Source organism: Aythya marila (genome assembly GCF_965140915.1).
Source record: "Aythya marila genome assembly, chromosome: 13".
Taxonomy (NCBI): domain Eukaryota; kingdom Metazoa; phylum Chordata; class Aves; order Anseriformes; family Anatidae; genus Aythya; species Aythya marila.
The window spans coordinates 9,177,990-9,191,760 of NC_139054.1; the positions used below are offsets into that span (position 1 = coordinate 9,177,990).

The 13,771-nt window shown below is 37.5% G+C and overlaps 1 protein-coding gene across 2 annotated transcripts in view; it reads right to left on the minus strand.

Annotated features, from left to right (window-relative positions):
- The window catches only part of HTR2C (5-hydroxytryptamine receptor 2C), a 165,537-nt gene that overhangs the window by 45,605 nt on the left and 106,161 nt on the right, over positions 1–13,771 (minus strand). The window lies entirely within an intron of this gene.

The window sequence follows — 13,771 nt, forward strand, 5'->3', positions numbered from 1 at the left end:
ATCCCAACAGAGAAAATAACTTTTCAATTACTTCCAAACTAAAAAAGAATATATATATATATTTGACAGTAAGAGGAAAATAGATTTTCCTAGATGCAAGTTCAAGTAATTATATTTTTAGGGTCATAATATCGAATCACTACCATTCTGTCCAAGACCAAATAGCATTATTTATTTCTCTGTACCTTTCCTCACACTGAGTTAGGAAGTTATTCGTTACTTTTCAAGACACTTCAAAAAAATACAAGCACACAGAAGACAACTTAATCTACCCTTTGACAGTAAGACTAGCATCCTTATTTTTTATTTTCCCTTGGTAGAAGAGTACCTGATAGCTCCACAAGAAGATGTAGATACTCTGCCACTCCCTGTAATGATGAGTTTGCTATCTTGGCTCAGACATGAAGAAAGACTGCAACAGAATAAAACTAACTCTCATTGCATACTGTCGTAGCTTAAAAAAATGACTATACTGTAGTTATTCACATTTTCTACATGTAGATATAATATAGAACTCCTTCCCCCCACACACTCCCTTGTTGTTGTTGTTGTTATTAAATAAATGTCCCCAAAGGTTGAAATTCATCTTTGTATCAAATGAATATCCCTCAATCTTCTGTGTAGGCATATTTTTGGGTGGGATGTTTACCTGCCACTGTGTATGGATTTAACCTTGAATTAAAATTTGGATTTTGCCTCCTTCTTACAGATAAATGACTGAAAGCATTCAATCCCAGCACTGAAAGGTCAACTGTTACTATAAGCATTGCATGTGAACAGCCCCAGACTGTATTTGCTCCATGGCACAGGAAGATTTAAGTCTGCAGAAGCCCCAGGCAGCTCTGATGGTTCCAGAGACCACCCACCCCTTCTCTCACTACTGTAGTAACACTCTCTGTCCCTTTTTAACTCATATGGACAATGCGGTAAACTTCAAAGGTAACGTTGGTGGAAAATCTCTGGAGATAGTTTTATTTACCTCCAGCTTTTCAGGGTTGCTGTCATAAAGTACTGTTGCTTTCTATGCTGGTTCCACAATAAAATCTTTTTTTTTTTCCTCTCCTCTTTTAAAAAGCTTTGCATGACAGCTCTTTGCTAACAACATGAAGTCTGGAAATGAGCGTTTTTAATGTTTGACCTGAAATAAATATAATAATAATAATAATAAAAGCACAACAACCCCCCTGCATTTTGGCTTTCTGTAGGCAATATGACTAGCTAATCTTTTGCTGTTTTAAAACCAGACCAATTTAAAAAATAAAAGACCCCACTCTTTTAAGCAGTTTTTGTAGCACAGCACTCTATCCCCATGTGTGGTTAAATATATTCATAATTCTAAGCTACTTTACACAAGGCAATAGTTACCTGTATGTACATACATACAGCAATATACACTTAAATATATACAAGCATGTATATTTCTTAAAAACAAACAAACAAACAAACAAAAACACAAAACACAAAAACAAACAAACAAACAAACAAAAAAAAGATTGTGAAGTGATTTATTTTGAAATGATATTTTTGAAGGAATCTTGTACTCAGTAAAAATGAAACCGACAACCTTAAGTTATTGTGTATTTTGCAATAGCAGTAGAGAGCAGCAGTCAGTCTGGAAAGGAAGAGCATGAGTATTCACAAGGCCAGATCATGAGTCATGTCATGAACAAACACACACCATTAAATAAAACATACCCATTTGTAGGAGAATAGTGATGACTCATCTATTACTTAATAAGACAGATTTCTTAATCGAGCAAGAAATTGTTTGATGTTGCATTTATAGCTTTCTTTTCACTCCAAATTTTTGTGCTTTCTGAAATCATGACAGTTTTGTAGCACCAGTCATCTAATGAAGAAACCGGGATTTATCATGCAATGACCTGAGGCACACCCTGCACCACATGCTGTTCATGATCTAGGGAGAATCTCCCATTTGCTTTTGGACATGAAACTTGGGCTCATACAGCTTCAGCTGTTGTGCCCATGTGCAGCCTGGCAAGTCAGCAAGACATTGCTGTTCATCAGGGGGCTTCACACGGCTGAAATCCCTTCTTCCTTCAACTGATTTTCCCAAAAAGTGCACGAACCTGCAGAACTCTCAAATGCAAAGCTCTGAGAGGTATTTATTTTAAATTGTAAAAAGTTCAACAGAGGTCTCCTACCTTATTCAGTGGTGCACTACTCATACTGAACACCTCTCCCTGTTGTCAGTGCTGCTTGCAGTTCTTTAAGAAATCACAGTATCAGATAAGCAAGGCAAAAGACATATACAGCAAATGATGTCCTAACAAACTGGAAAACTGCTCAGGGCATTTACTATAACAGTGTAATCAAGCGTTTTCATTTATCTGTACAATGTTAGAGAAGGATTTATTGAAAGGTTGATGAGCTACTTGACAGATATGTATCCTGTACATAACAACAACTGAAGTAAGAACATCTATGTAGCAAACGTTGCTATTCATAGCAGAAATAGCCAGAGGATACCTCTTTATGGCTGATGCTGGCAGTGATTCAAACCTAGCTCTCTGTGACATACAGGCCTCTTATCAAAACTCGTGTCTTCCATGTGGTGGGACTCAGAGACAGCTTCCTCTTGTGCCTGTTGCTGGATGTGAACATGCCTCATTCCTCAAGCACTAACTGGAGCCTGGGTCTCATTTCAAACATGTTAATCTTATCTGAGGTTCATATTCACCCTTAGAGAAGTAGATGGAAAATAAAAGCTAGCTCTGGTTCCACTACTGCACTTTATTTATTTATTTATTTATTTATTTATTTATTTATTTATTTATTTTAAAGTCCTATGGAGATGTTCTGTTGCCTTCCCCAGCAGAGAAGGCCCATGATCTGTCAGATGTATTTTTCCTTTTATTCAGGTTTTATGGGCTTTCATGTGGCTATTTAAAATACAAGGAATACATTAGATCCTAGGAATGTTAGAGGAAAAACACTGATAAAAAGTTAAATAATTCCTCAAAAACAAAAGCAAAACCAACAAAACCACAAGAAAACAGAAACAAGCAACCACACACACACAAACCACCCAAAGAACACTGCAGAAATACAGAAATACAATCTTTTTCCTTTTTTTTTTTTTTTTTTTTCCTGGAGAACCGATCCATATGGACCTGAAAGGGGACGACAAAGTACAACTTCAGAAAACTTCAGAAAGACAGCACTTCTCTGATCTAAATATACCATAACTATGTATTTTGGTAAACAAGTACTAAGGGAAACCCTAAGGTAGGTAGAAAGGATAACTTAATGACACATATAAAAAAAAAGGCAAAGAACAGCATCAGACAGAAATAGCTAAAAGAACTGGTCTGAATGATGCCTTCATTTAGAGATAGAAAACCATCCATGCAATTATAAACCTCTTAGTTTGACCTGAAAAGATCAGATTCAGAACATAACAGATTCAAAAGGAAAATTAAAGACAGGAAGATACATGGAAAGTGCTATAAAATGCAACATGAGTCTCCCAGATGTACTCCATAATGGTCTGACATGACATCTTGGGATTTTGTTTGTTCTTTAATATCCTGTTTTCTAGGAAAGAAAAAAGAAAAAAGAAAAAAAAGAAAAAAAGAAAAAAAGAAAAAAAGAAAAAAAGAAAAAAAGAAAAAAAGAAAAAAAGAAAAAAAGAAAAGAAAGAAGAAAGAAGAAAGAAGAAAGAAGAAAGAAGAAAGAAGAAAGAAGAAAGAAGAAAGAAGAAAGAAGAAAGAAGAAAGAAGAAAGAAGAAAGAAGAAAGAAAAGAAAAAAGAAAAAAGAAAAAAGAAAAAAGAAAAAAGAAAAAAGAAAAAAGAAAAAAGAAAAAAGAAAAAAGAAAAAAGAAAAAAGAAAAAAGAAAAAAGAAAAAAAAAGAAAAAAGCATTAGATCTAATTTACATGGACTTCATTAAACCATTTGATATGGTGTCATCAGGGAAATCACTAGGTAAACTCAACAGAAAAAGGCTAACATCACAACTCAAAAACTGCCATAGAGATGAAAATGGATTAGCTTGAAAAACTAAACCCTTACTTGGAAGGAAGTTGCTTGCTGAGATTGGCAAGGCTTGATCTTGATAGCCATTTCATTCTGATTTTTTTTTTCTCTAACAAGACCAGAACAAAACATTTATTTTGAGAATTAAATGTTCCAATGATTCAAAACTGGAAAGTATCACTTACATTGGGCTGAAACATCCCATATGAGAGGCTGGGTAACTTGAAGACTGAACCAATCACATAACTAACAATGAAATGTGATAATACAAACAATAACTAACAGAATTTGGATATAAACTAGGATTTTATCAGTAGGAACAAGGAGAAGAGTTACTACAGTCTCTGAGCCACATGTCAGTGCAAAAGGGCCATGGAACAGAAAAATATAATCTGATATATACACACCAAGCAAGAGAATTCTAGATTTCTTGTAAAGATAAGCCAGAATTAATGCCATTGGCACAGGTCACTGTTAAGTCATAATACTGTCATTTTTATTGCCTAATCCTCTATTTTCAAGAAAGATGATTCAAACAGGAACAATGCTATGGAATAGCCTTCAGCAGTGAGTGTTCATGGGCAGGAGCATCCTGCCTGTTAACCAGCTCCAGGCAGCAGGACATACATGGATGGGTTGCACCATCCATGTTTGGGGCTTAGTTGGCAAGGTTTTGGTTGCAGGAGGGCCTACAGGGGTGACCTTGTGAGCAGAGCCAAGCAGCTGCTCCATGTCAGATCAGAGCCAGTCTCAGCCAGCTCCAGAAGGGACCCACCACTGGCCAGAGCCAATCCATGAGTGATGTTGATCGTGCCTCTGGGAGAGCACATTTAAGGAGGAGAAAAAACTGCTATGTAACAGCAGCTGGGAGAGGGAATCAGCCCGGCAGACACCAAGCTCAGAGGCTGGACAAAGGGATTGTGGTTGGGCTGAACTCTTACGTGGGTAGAGCTAGACAAAAGAGTAATCTTAGATGAAAGATTAAAAGGCTTAGCTTTTTACCTGGCCAGTGTACAAGGAGACAACACATGGTGCCTCCAGTGAAGTGGGACCAACCATCACCACTGTTCTGTGTCTCCATTGTATTTCTTTCTCAGGCTCCACTGAGGCAGAATCACAGCCACAACTCTTGTTTCGAAGAAAAGAGACTTTACTGGTACAAGCAGGGCTGTAATATCTCAGCAACACCTCTCATAATACTTCTGAATTCCAAGTATTCTTCTGCCTTTCCTGGTAAGTTCTGTGCTTGCACTAAAGTACATTACCTTCTTCAGCTACATCAATCATCTAAATGGCCTTTAGTACCTAAATGATTAGCTCAAATTGGTGTGGCAATTTGCTTTCACCCTCTCTTCCTCACACCTACACTGTTAAACCTCTTGCCCTGGTGCTGTCCATCAGCTTTTGTGCCACTCCACCCCCACCTGCAGGACCACAGGGTGGCAGCTAGGGTTGTCCCCCAGGGCTGTCCCCTGCAGCCCTGCTCTCCCACTGTCACTTAACCAGACTAGCTCCAAGGAGGCCGACCCACAGATGCAGCCCAAATTGGCCCTCAGCTCTTCTCACTCAGACCAGCTTTCCTCTCTAAATCCAAGATCCCAAACCCCACGTTTCACACATTTTACATTCTCCCTTCTTTTTCTCCCTGATCAGGTACATCCTGACACATGTATGCAGTTGTCTTGTAAGCCTGCTTTCCTTTGTCAACACTGAATAGAGTCAATATAATACTTTTGCATTATTATTATTTCTTTTAACAGAATGGCTTTTTGATTAAATCCCATTTGCTAGACCTCTAAAAGTTTTATTAGTTTGATTTTTAAAACAGTATCTTTTAGTTTCTTATTTTCCAGGTTCTTTCCTTTCAGCTGAGGGAAATAAAAAGTGGTCAGAAATCAAAATGTTTGATCAGGTTTATGTTTACTAATACAAGAAAAAAAAATCCAACTATTAAAAATCTTTTTTTTTTTTTCTTCCAAATTGTGCTGGGGAAAAAAAACACTCCTGCATTTACTACATTTGCTACTGATTTGCTTAATACAATGATATAAATTCAAGCTTTTTCCTATTTTGCTTATTGTTATTCTAACCAGTTAATGTCCTACTATTTCATACTCGTAACTCACTTGTAATTAGACTGATGTAGCAACTCCATTAGTGACTGTATTTTTTCCCTCCCTTAATTCCCTTTCATCTTTTTAAGAAATGTTAACACCAAGTGTTTTTCTGTACATTCTCCTGCTCTAAAAGCAAACAACCAACTATTTTCTACACTGACTGATTCCTGCCATGAGTGGCCACTTGAATCTGTATGCCTTATTCCCTATTAACAGGCAAGTTCTTCATTGTGCTACTGCTCATGGTCTAAGTCAGGGGCAGATTCTGAGCTCTTACACCGAAGTGAATCACAAACATTTTCAATTAGACAAGAAGGCCGTATCAACTCCCGTGTCAGATAGACTTCAGTACAGTCACTCTTGACTTGTACTAGAAAATAGGCCAATTGTGTTGAAACATCTTCAATGACATTAGAAGCAGGCTCTTTATTTAGGGAAATCATTTAATTTTTAAAGCATTTGACAATTTTAATAGACATCATCTATGAATGAGTCAGGGTGTGTAATATGCCTGAAGCTAGAAGAAAAAGGCTCATTAACTTTGAGAAAATAGACAGATGGGCACATTGGGGTAGAGCTCTGACAGCTCCTGAATTATGTAAGAAGTGAAGAGCGAGGAGTTGGATGCCACGTGCATGTGTTCAGGAGTCATTTCCATGGGAGCAAATTGCAGTGACACAAACAGTCATTTATGACATCAGTAGATGAGTCAGGAAAAATGAAGGGAAGAAGACAAACCATAATGGAAAATACTTCAGATTCCAGCATGATGTGAAAGGCAAAGGAGGTCTATAATAGTACAATTTGGATTAACCTGGTTCTCCTTATGAGCATACATACAAATCAAGGATTTTGTACAGTTCATATTCTATCACAAACATGGTGCATAAAGCATTCTCAAACTGTAGCAAAGAAATCAGTCCTAAAGTGTCTGGAGCTGCAAATAGCTAACAAACGCTTGGTTGCGTAACAAAGCGGTTGCGTAACAAAGCGGTTAGGACTGGAGCGCAGAAAATGAAAATAGGAGGGAAGATCTGGATAACACCAGGAACATAAAGAATGAGAAAACAGGAAGGTTAAAGACTGACAGTCTAAGTGCAATGTGAAGACAACCTTTGACCTCAATGACAGTCTATGAAAAAAATAAATAAATGAGTATTTAGAAGTGAAGGGAAAGAGGTAATTAGAAGTAATATCATTCAAACAGCATTCAAAGCAGCCATTTTCTTTTTTAACATATTTTTTTTCTATGTTTACCTAACATTTAGGTGAAATTTGACAGGTACATCAGCGCTGTTTTCAAGTCAGCCTGTGAACGACTGCTGTACTTTGGCCAGTGAGTAATAATGGAAACCAAAGGCAGACATCACTGTGTCAGCAACTGATGCAGGGAGACCAATCTCTCCTTACACAGGCTGTGCTAATCTAAGTATGTGAGGGAGGTGGTCAAATGCATTTTAATAAACTTGACTGAAGAAAAATAATGAAACTATCAAAACAATTCATATATGAATCAAGTAGTGTCTGCATTTTAATCTCTAGAACAAAGGCAACTGAACTCTAATGGAGTTGATTTTCTCTTGAAAATGATTACTAAATTGCTTTCACTTTGTCAGCAAGGTAATATCTATGTGAACAGCTCAGAGTTAAGGAAGTAACAAACCATCAATTGTCAAGTGGGGAAAAACATTTTTCTCCTCTGTGTAAAGCACATTTGAAAAAGAAACAATTCTAGCAGAAGCCAGGATACTCTGGTAAAAACAAGCCCTTCACAAGAAGGAAATCCTCTAACAGGAATAACATGGCCAGTCCATCATGCCATCACAGAGCTCTGTAGTTAGGAACTGCAGGGTTGGAAGAGGTAACCAGCAGTCATTAAACATACTGGACAGATGAATCAGTTTACAGTTCCTGAGCAAAATAGATTTTGAACCTAGCTGCAGTCTTAGTGTGTCATGTACAGCTGTGAGAGCTGTTGAGATGTAAAATGTTAGAGACCAAACACCTCTAAAACGTTGGAAAAAGTGACCTAAGCACAGTTGATGCAACCCAGTTAGTCTTCTTGCAGCAGTTTGTCTCTATATCAATCAACCCAGAAAAAAAAAAAAAAAAAAAAAAAAAAAAAAAAGTGTTGAACACAAAGATCCAATCTGAGTCAGTGGCAAGTACGAAGTAAGGCACATCATGTTAAGTTCCAATTCATTACCAGCCAAGTTGTATCAATTTATGTCTTTTGGAGTCCAAGGGATCATGTAAGACTACTAGGTATACATTAACCTAAGGCACAGTAACTTCACCAAATGTGGGGCCTGAGCCCCCAGAAAACAGAAGGCATCTCTGCCCTGGGCACAGAAAAGGAAAAGCTCGGAAAGTAAGAAGATATAATCTTGTTTTCACTTCTCCAGCAAAGCTGTGTGGGAGGACAGACATTGTTCAAAAAAGGAACTGAGAAAGCAGAAAAAAAAACCAACCCAACAACGAAAACCTAGAGATTGTAACTTCATTGAGGATTCAGAAGGCATAACGGCACCAAGCAAATTTTTCATATTTGAGGTTTCTATAGCATTAAATTAATTTAGAGAACTGAAAGGCATAATACTTTTTACTTTCTAGATAAAAGCACTATTGTAATCATTCTGGTGGAAAAGGGCCTTATTCTACCAAAAATATCAACAACATGCTGCAGTGCAGAAACCCTGAAACATTACAAGACCTAGCTCTGAATCAGACCAGCTGATTCATTCAGAAACAAGGATACTGCAGTTTTCCCCTTGATCCTACTCAGCATGCTGTTACAGCCCTCTGAGAACAATGATAGTTCGGCTACTTGTATGACAAATGCAATAAAACCTCTTCTTTCAACAGCTTACAGAAAGGGTCACTTCTTGCTTAGTTCCAGTTGAGCTGTGAGGTTTCAGTGACAACACCTAGGAGTATTATTGGGAAGGCAGGGTGGAGAAGCTGGGAGAACAGGGCTTAGCTCTTGAGAACTAGAGATATTTTGGTAGCTTTCTCATTACAATAATATGCATATTTAAAACATAACTAGAAAAACAAGACCCAGGAAAAGCAAGAGTTTATATCAAAGTCCAATACTTCATGCAGCTCACTCCCAGGAAAGAAACAGAAATAGACTAAATGCCACCAAACAGGTCTGAATATTAATATAAAAAAATATATAGAATAAGCTGTTTTACAGAATCAACTGAAATATAGCACAAAGCTATATTAAGGTTGTTTTTTTTTAAAGAAAATTATAAAGAATTATAAATAAATTTTATTATAAATAAAATTATAAAGAATTCTGACAAACATTAAAATACAGTACTTGCTCCCACTTACTACTATTTAATATCAAGTGAATTCTTTTTATTTTACTTCTTTTGAACCACAAAAGAAAAGTCGAGATATAAGAGGCAATAACTGTGAATTACTCAGATTCCTGCTTTCACTGCACTTTGGGAAACACAACACTAGACCAGTGTTGCCAACTGTCACAGGTTTTCCTCTCAAGCCTTTTAGCATCTTGGGTTTTAAATCTCAGCCCTCCAAGTCAGTAGGCTTCTAAACCTCACAACTGAAGACAAAAGATAAAAGGTACATCTCCTAAACATATGAAAAACAGAAAGCAACATGTATATATATGTGGGTATATACATATATATGTAGGATGTAACACGTTATGAATTTTCTGATCTTAGACACTTGACCTTTGGTTTTAAAAAGCTGTTATGGACAGTGACCATGCACTCAAAAACCTTGACAAGAGATTCTTGAACTCCCAACGTTCGGAACAGTTGAAATTTAAGGAGATTCAAGCCTTATGTTTGATATCAGCCTTTTGCCACATTTTTTGCAGATGTCCCCAGAACAATATGTTGTATTCCTAAAAGCTAGCGTATATGTTTGCAAGATTCTACCACGATTCTCTTTCTAAAAACAAACCCACTCTCCAAATCACGTCTTAGCCCTGCAAAATCTAAAGAGAAGCCAAGCAACAGAGAACAAGGCCCTGACATTACTGTACAATGAGTGGTGAGCTTACCTTTCTACCTCATGCCTTTCCGGCACAGTGCAATGGGATCTAGATCTGAATTCTACACTCTGGTTAAACCACAGCTGGGGCAACATCTGGATATTTAGGCAAAATCATTTATAGCACCTATTTGTAGTTGCTGGAGGGATGCACTTTGCAGCTGGGGCAGGTCAGTCTCTGTGATGAAGCAAATAAGGGAAATTTTTTCTTTTAACACCACAGACATTTGCTCAGGCATGTAACAAGTTTTTAAGATTGCAAGATGGTGACTAACCATGTTTGGACAGACAGGAACATTTATTGCATTGTCTGCAGCTGGCCTGCAAGCAGGGCATTCTACAGCAGAAGGGGGCCTCCTGACCTGAAAGAGATGCTAGTGCCAAGAGACCTTGTTTTCACTGGAAATCTTTTTCTGACATCTACAGAGTATCACAGAAACTTAACATGAGCCAAAGTGCCATAGTCCATACAAACAAACCCAACAAACTTAGTACATGCACAGTTTGTACCACAAGTCTTGTGAAACAGGAATGTTTTTGACATGCATAAACCTTTTGCCTAGAAATGATGTGCCTGTGGTCAACTGCATGCATTACCTTGCTAGTGAGAAGGCCCCAGATTGGAACTGTAGGAGAGGGAATTAATCTCTGTCAGCAACATCACAACAGAAATGTAAGTGAAAGGCCAAAAGAAGGTATAGGTGCCAAAAGAAAGAAACAAAGCAAAACAAACAAAAAAGAACCACCCACCACATATCCTAGTCTTCTATCTTTTAGGCCCATCAAGAAAAGCTTACTGAATCAACACTGAGTGGTTGACAAAATAAGCAGAAAGAACTGCACCACTTTAACCCAACAGGCATTGCTACCTGACCCCATTTTCCTCAGAAGTAGCCACTCGATAGCATATGTTTTTTCTACTTTTTTTCCTACTTTGAAGATAGAAACCAGGCTCTCAACAATACAAAATGCACACAAATAATACATGAGCAGAGCCATATTCCATAACAATTTGTCTGGAAAGGAAATGAAAGCAAATTCTTACCACTTTTGCTTGGCTAAATATTATTTAGAAGATGTCTTTATCAATACAGGCAACACAGAGCATGTTTTTGCTGATATACTTCACGCAGTTGTCAAAACCAAAACCATACATAAACAGGTGTGCCTGCTATGTTGATTTTTATGAGCTATAGCCTGATTTTGGAGTAACAGCAGTAACAGCAGCTGTGCACTTAAGCTTCTCCCTCTCTTCCTTCCATGTTTCAGGATGCCTCACTTGCTGAGCTGGAACAGTGATACCAACAATCAGGGAATTGCTCCATTCCAGGACTATCCCTTATTTTTTAGGAGACTTTTTGGTGTTTTTAACATCTTCCACAAATACCAAGATTTGTACTGTTTTGTGAAATGTAGAATATTTAAACCCTGCCTGAGCACTACCAGAATGGCTTGTCATTGAATATTTGTCCCTCCCATCCCCCCCAATTTACCACCATTCAGCTCCAGATGGAAGGCAATAAAAATAAATGATACCTAAGAACTTTGTAAGGTAACTGTACCTTTTCTGCTTCAGTACTAGGGATCATACCAACCTGGGCAAACAAGCTGGCCATCAGCAGGGATTGTTACAGGTCTTTTAACAGGATCACCAGCAAATAGCCCTCAGATCACTTCACCACCACCATCGCCATCACCAGCTGCTCCCCTGGTTCTCTCCTGCAACTCCTCACTGCCTGAAACCCTGACCCTTTGGCTCAGTCTTTTGTCAAACGGAGACTGTCACCAGGGGCATGTGACCTGAGAAGCACCCTTATCCCTCACCGTACAACATGCCAGCAATGACCCTTTGTACAGCTGGTCTAAAAAAGGAGGGGGTGACTGGTTTCTCTGACATATATGTTAGCCCTCCCAAACAGTCATGTGTGTTTGATTTCCATCTGAATTAATTTGTCAGTAGCAAATAATCAGCAATTATTTCTTTTCATCCACTCTTTCCGCTGGCATCATTTCCAATACTATCACAAATCTCTGCCTCATTCACTGTTATCTGGGAGAGGATTTTCTCTACCTGGAAGAAATTTGAGGTGGAATTCAGAGCCGAGCATTATTTTTCTACGTGATGTAAAACAGTATTTTCCACCTTTCCTTTCCCAGTGACAGCTGTATCCTGAAGTACCACTAGGTTCCTTCCAAAACAAACACTGCACAGCTGCTCTGATTTCCCTTCAAGGTCCGTAACTTATAGACAGAAAATACTTACAGCAGGAGAACATCCCCACTATATGTTCCTGCAAGCTGGAAGAGTGCCCTCAACTGCAAGGATGATGCTACAAATTGTCTGAAAAAGTCGAAGCAACATTCCCAACTGGAGTTAATTTCCCATTGTATCAGGGTGGTTCAGGGTGCCACTGAACAGAAATGGCAGTTAAGCCATTCAGAAACTGGTCAGTGGGATATGTTGTTATTAGTGTTGTATTTATAGGTATCAGGATGTATTTACTCGGCTTCCACCTAGTACAAAGGGAGTAGAACAAAGATGTGGGAAAATAATTGCTGGCTTCTGCAAATATGAAAGGATTCCATCCTGCTACATTCATTTAACAGCTAGTAAAGGTATATAATTCTCTTGTACACTCTTGTGTCATAAAGACTGTCTTCTGTATGCTTGAAGAAAATGAATCTGCTTCACCTAAATACCTCTGATAAATTCTTTTTTTTTTTTTTTTTTTTTTGTAGCAATCTTGTTTACTTATTTTGCTTGCAAATGCTAAGATGTAATGAAGAGAAAATTTATTACAAGAGCTAGTTGGAAATAGTTGCAAAAAAACTTTTTTTGTTCCCAAAAAAAAGTGTTAAGCCAATATAGGGGGAAAACAGTTTTGATGCATTCCTCAACAGAAAATACTGGGGAAAAATAAAGAGAAAGTTTCATTTTTACAGTTTGAAAGCAACAATAGTCCTGAAATCATTTATTTACTTTAATATTTAACATCGCAGCAGCAAATATAATTTCATATTTAAAATTATATGGACATCAAATATCTCAAGGCATCAAAATGGTTTCCTTGACTCAAACTTATTCATTAATGAGAATTTTAGTTTACATAGGCTTTTTTTTTTGACATTTCTATGCTTTCTGAGATTTCACACAGAAAAAAAAAAAAAAAAAAAAAAGACTCCTAAATAACAGTTGTGGGCTAGAAAAGCTGTTTTCCACCTAGCACTAGTTATGTTATTAGGCTAGCATAAAAAGAGAGAGACACACCATGTTACTCTCTGGATCTAGCAACTTCTTCTATCATGCTAAGATAAAAATGTGTGAACATCAACCACATGGAATACAAGTTCTTTGTTTTTCTTTTCCTAATGAACTGTGCAAAGAATGCAACGTAATTATGTCTTCAAAAGAAACTACTACACTACTAGAGATACTAAAAAAGCTCTCTTCTTTGGCTGGCACCCATCTCTGCAAATGCTGTCACAACAGACTCCAAACTGTCACTTCAGAAACTGCCCTACATGGGAAAAAAACATATTTCTTCTAATTAGTCAAAATTCTAACTCCATGTTTGAAGAGTATAATTTAATCTTTTCTCTAGAAACTCATTAACCACTTGA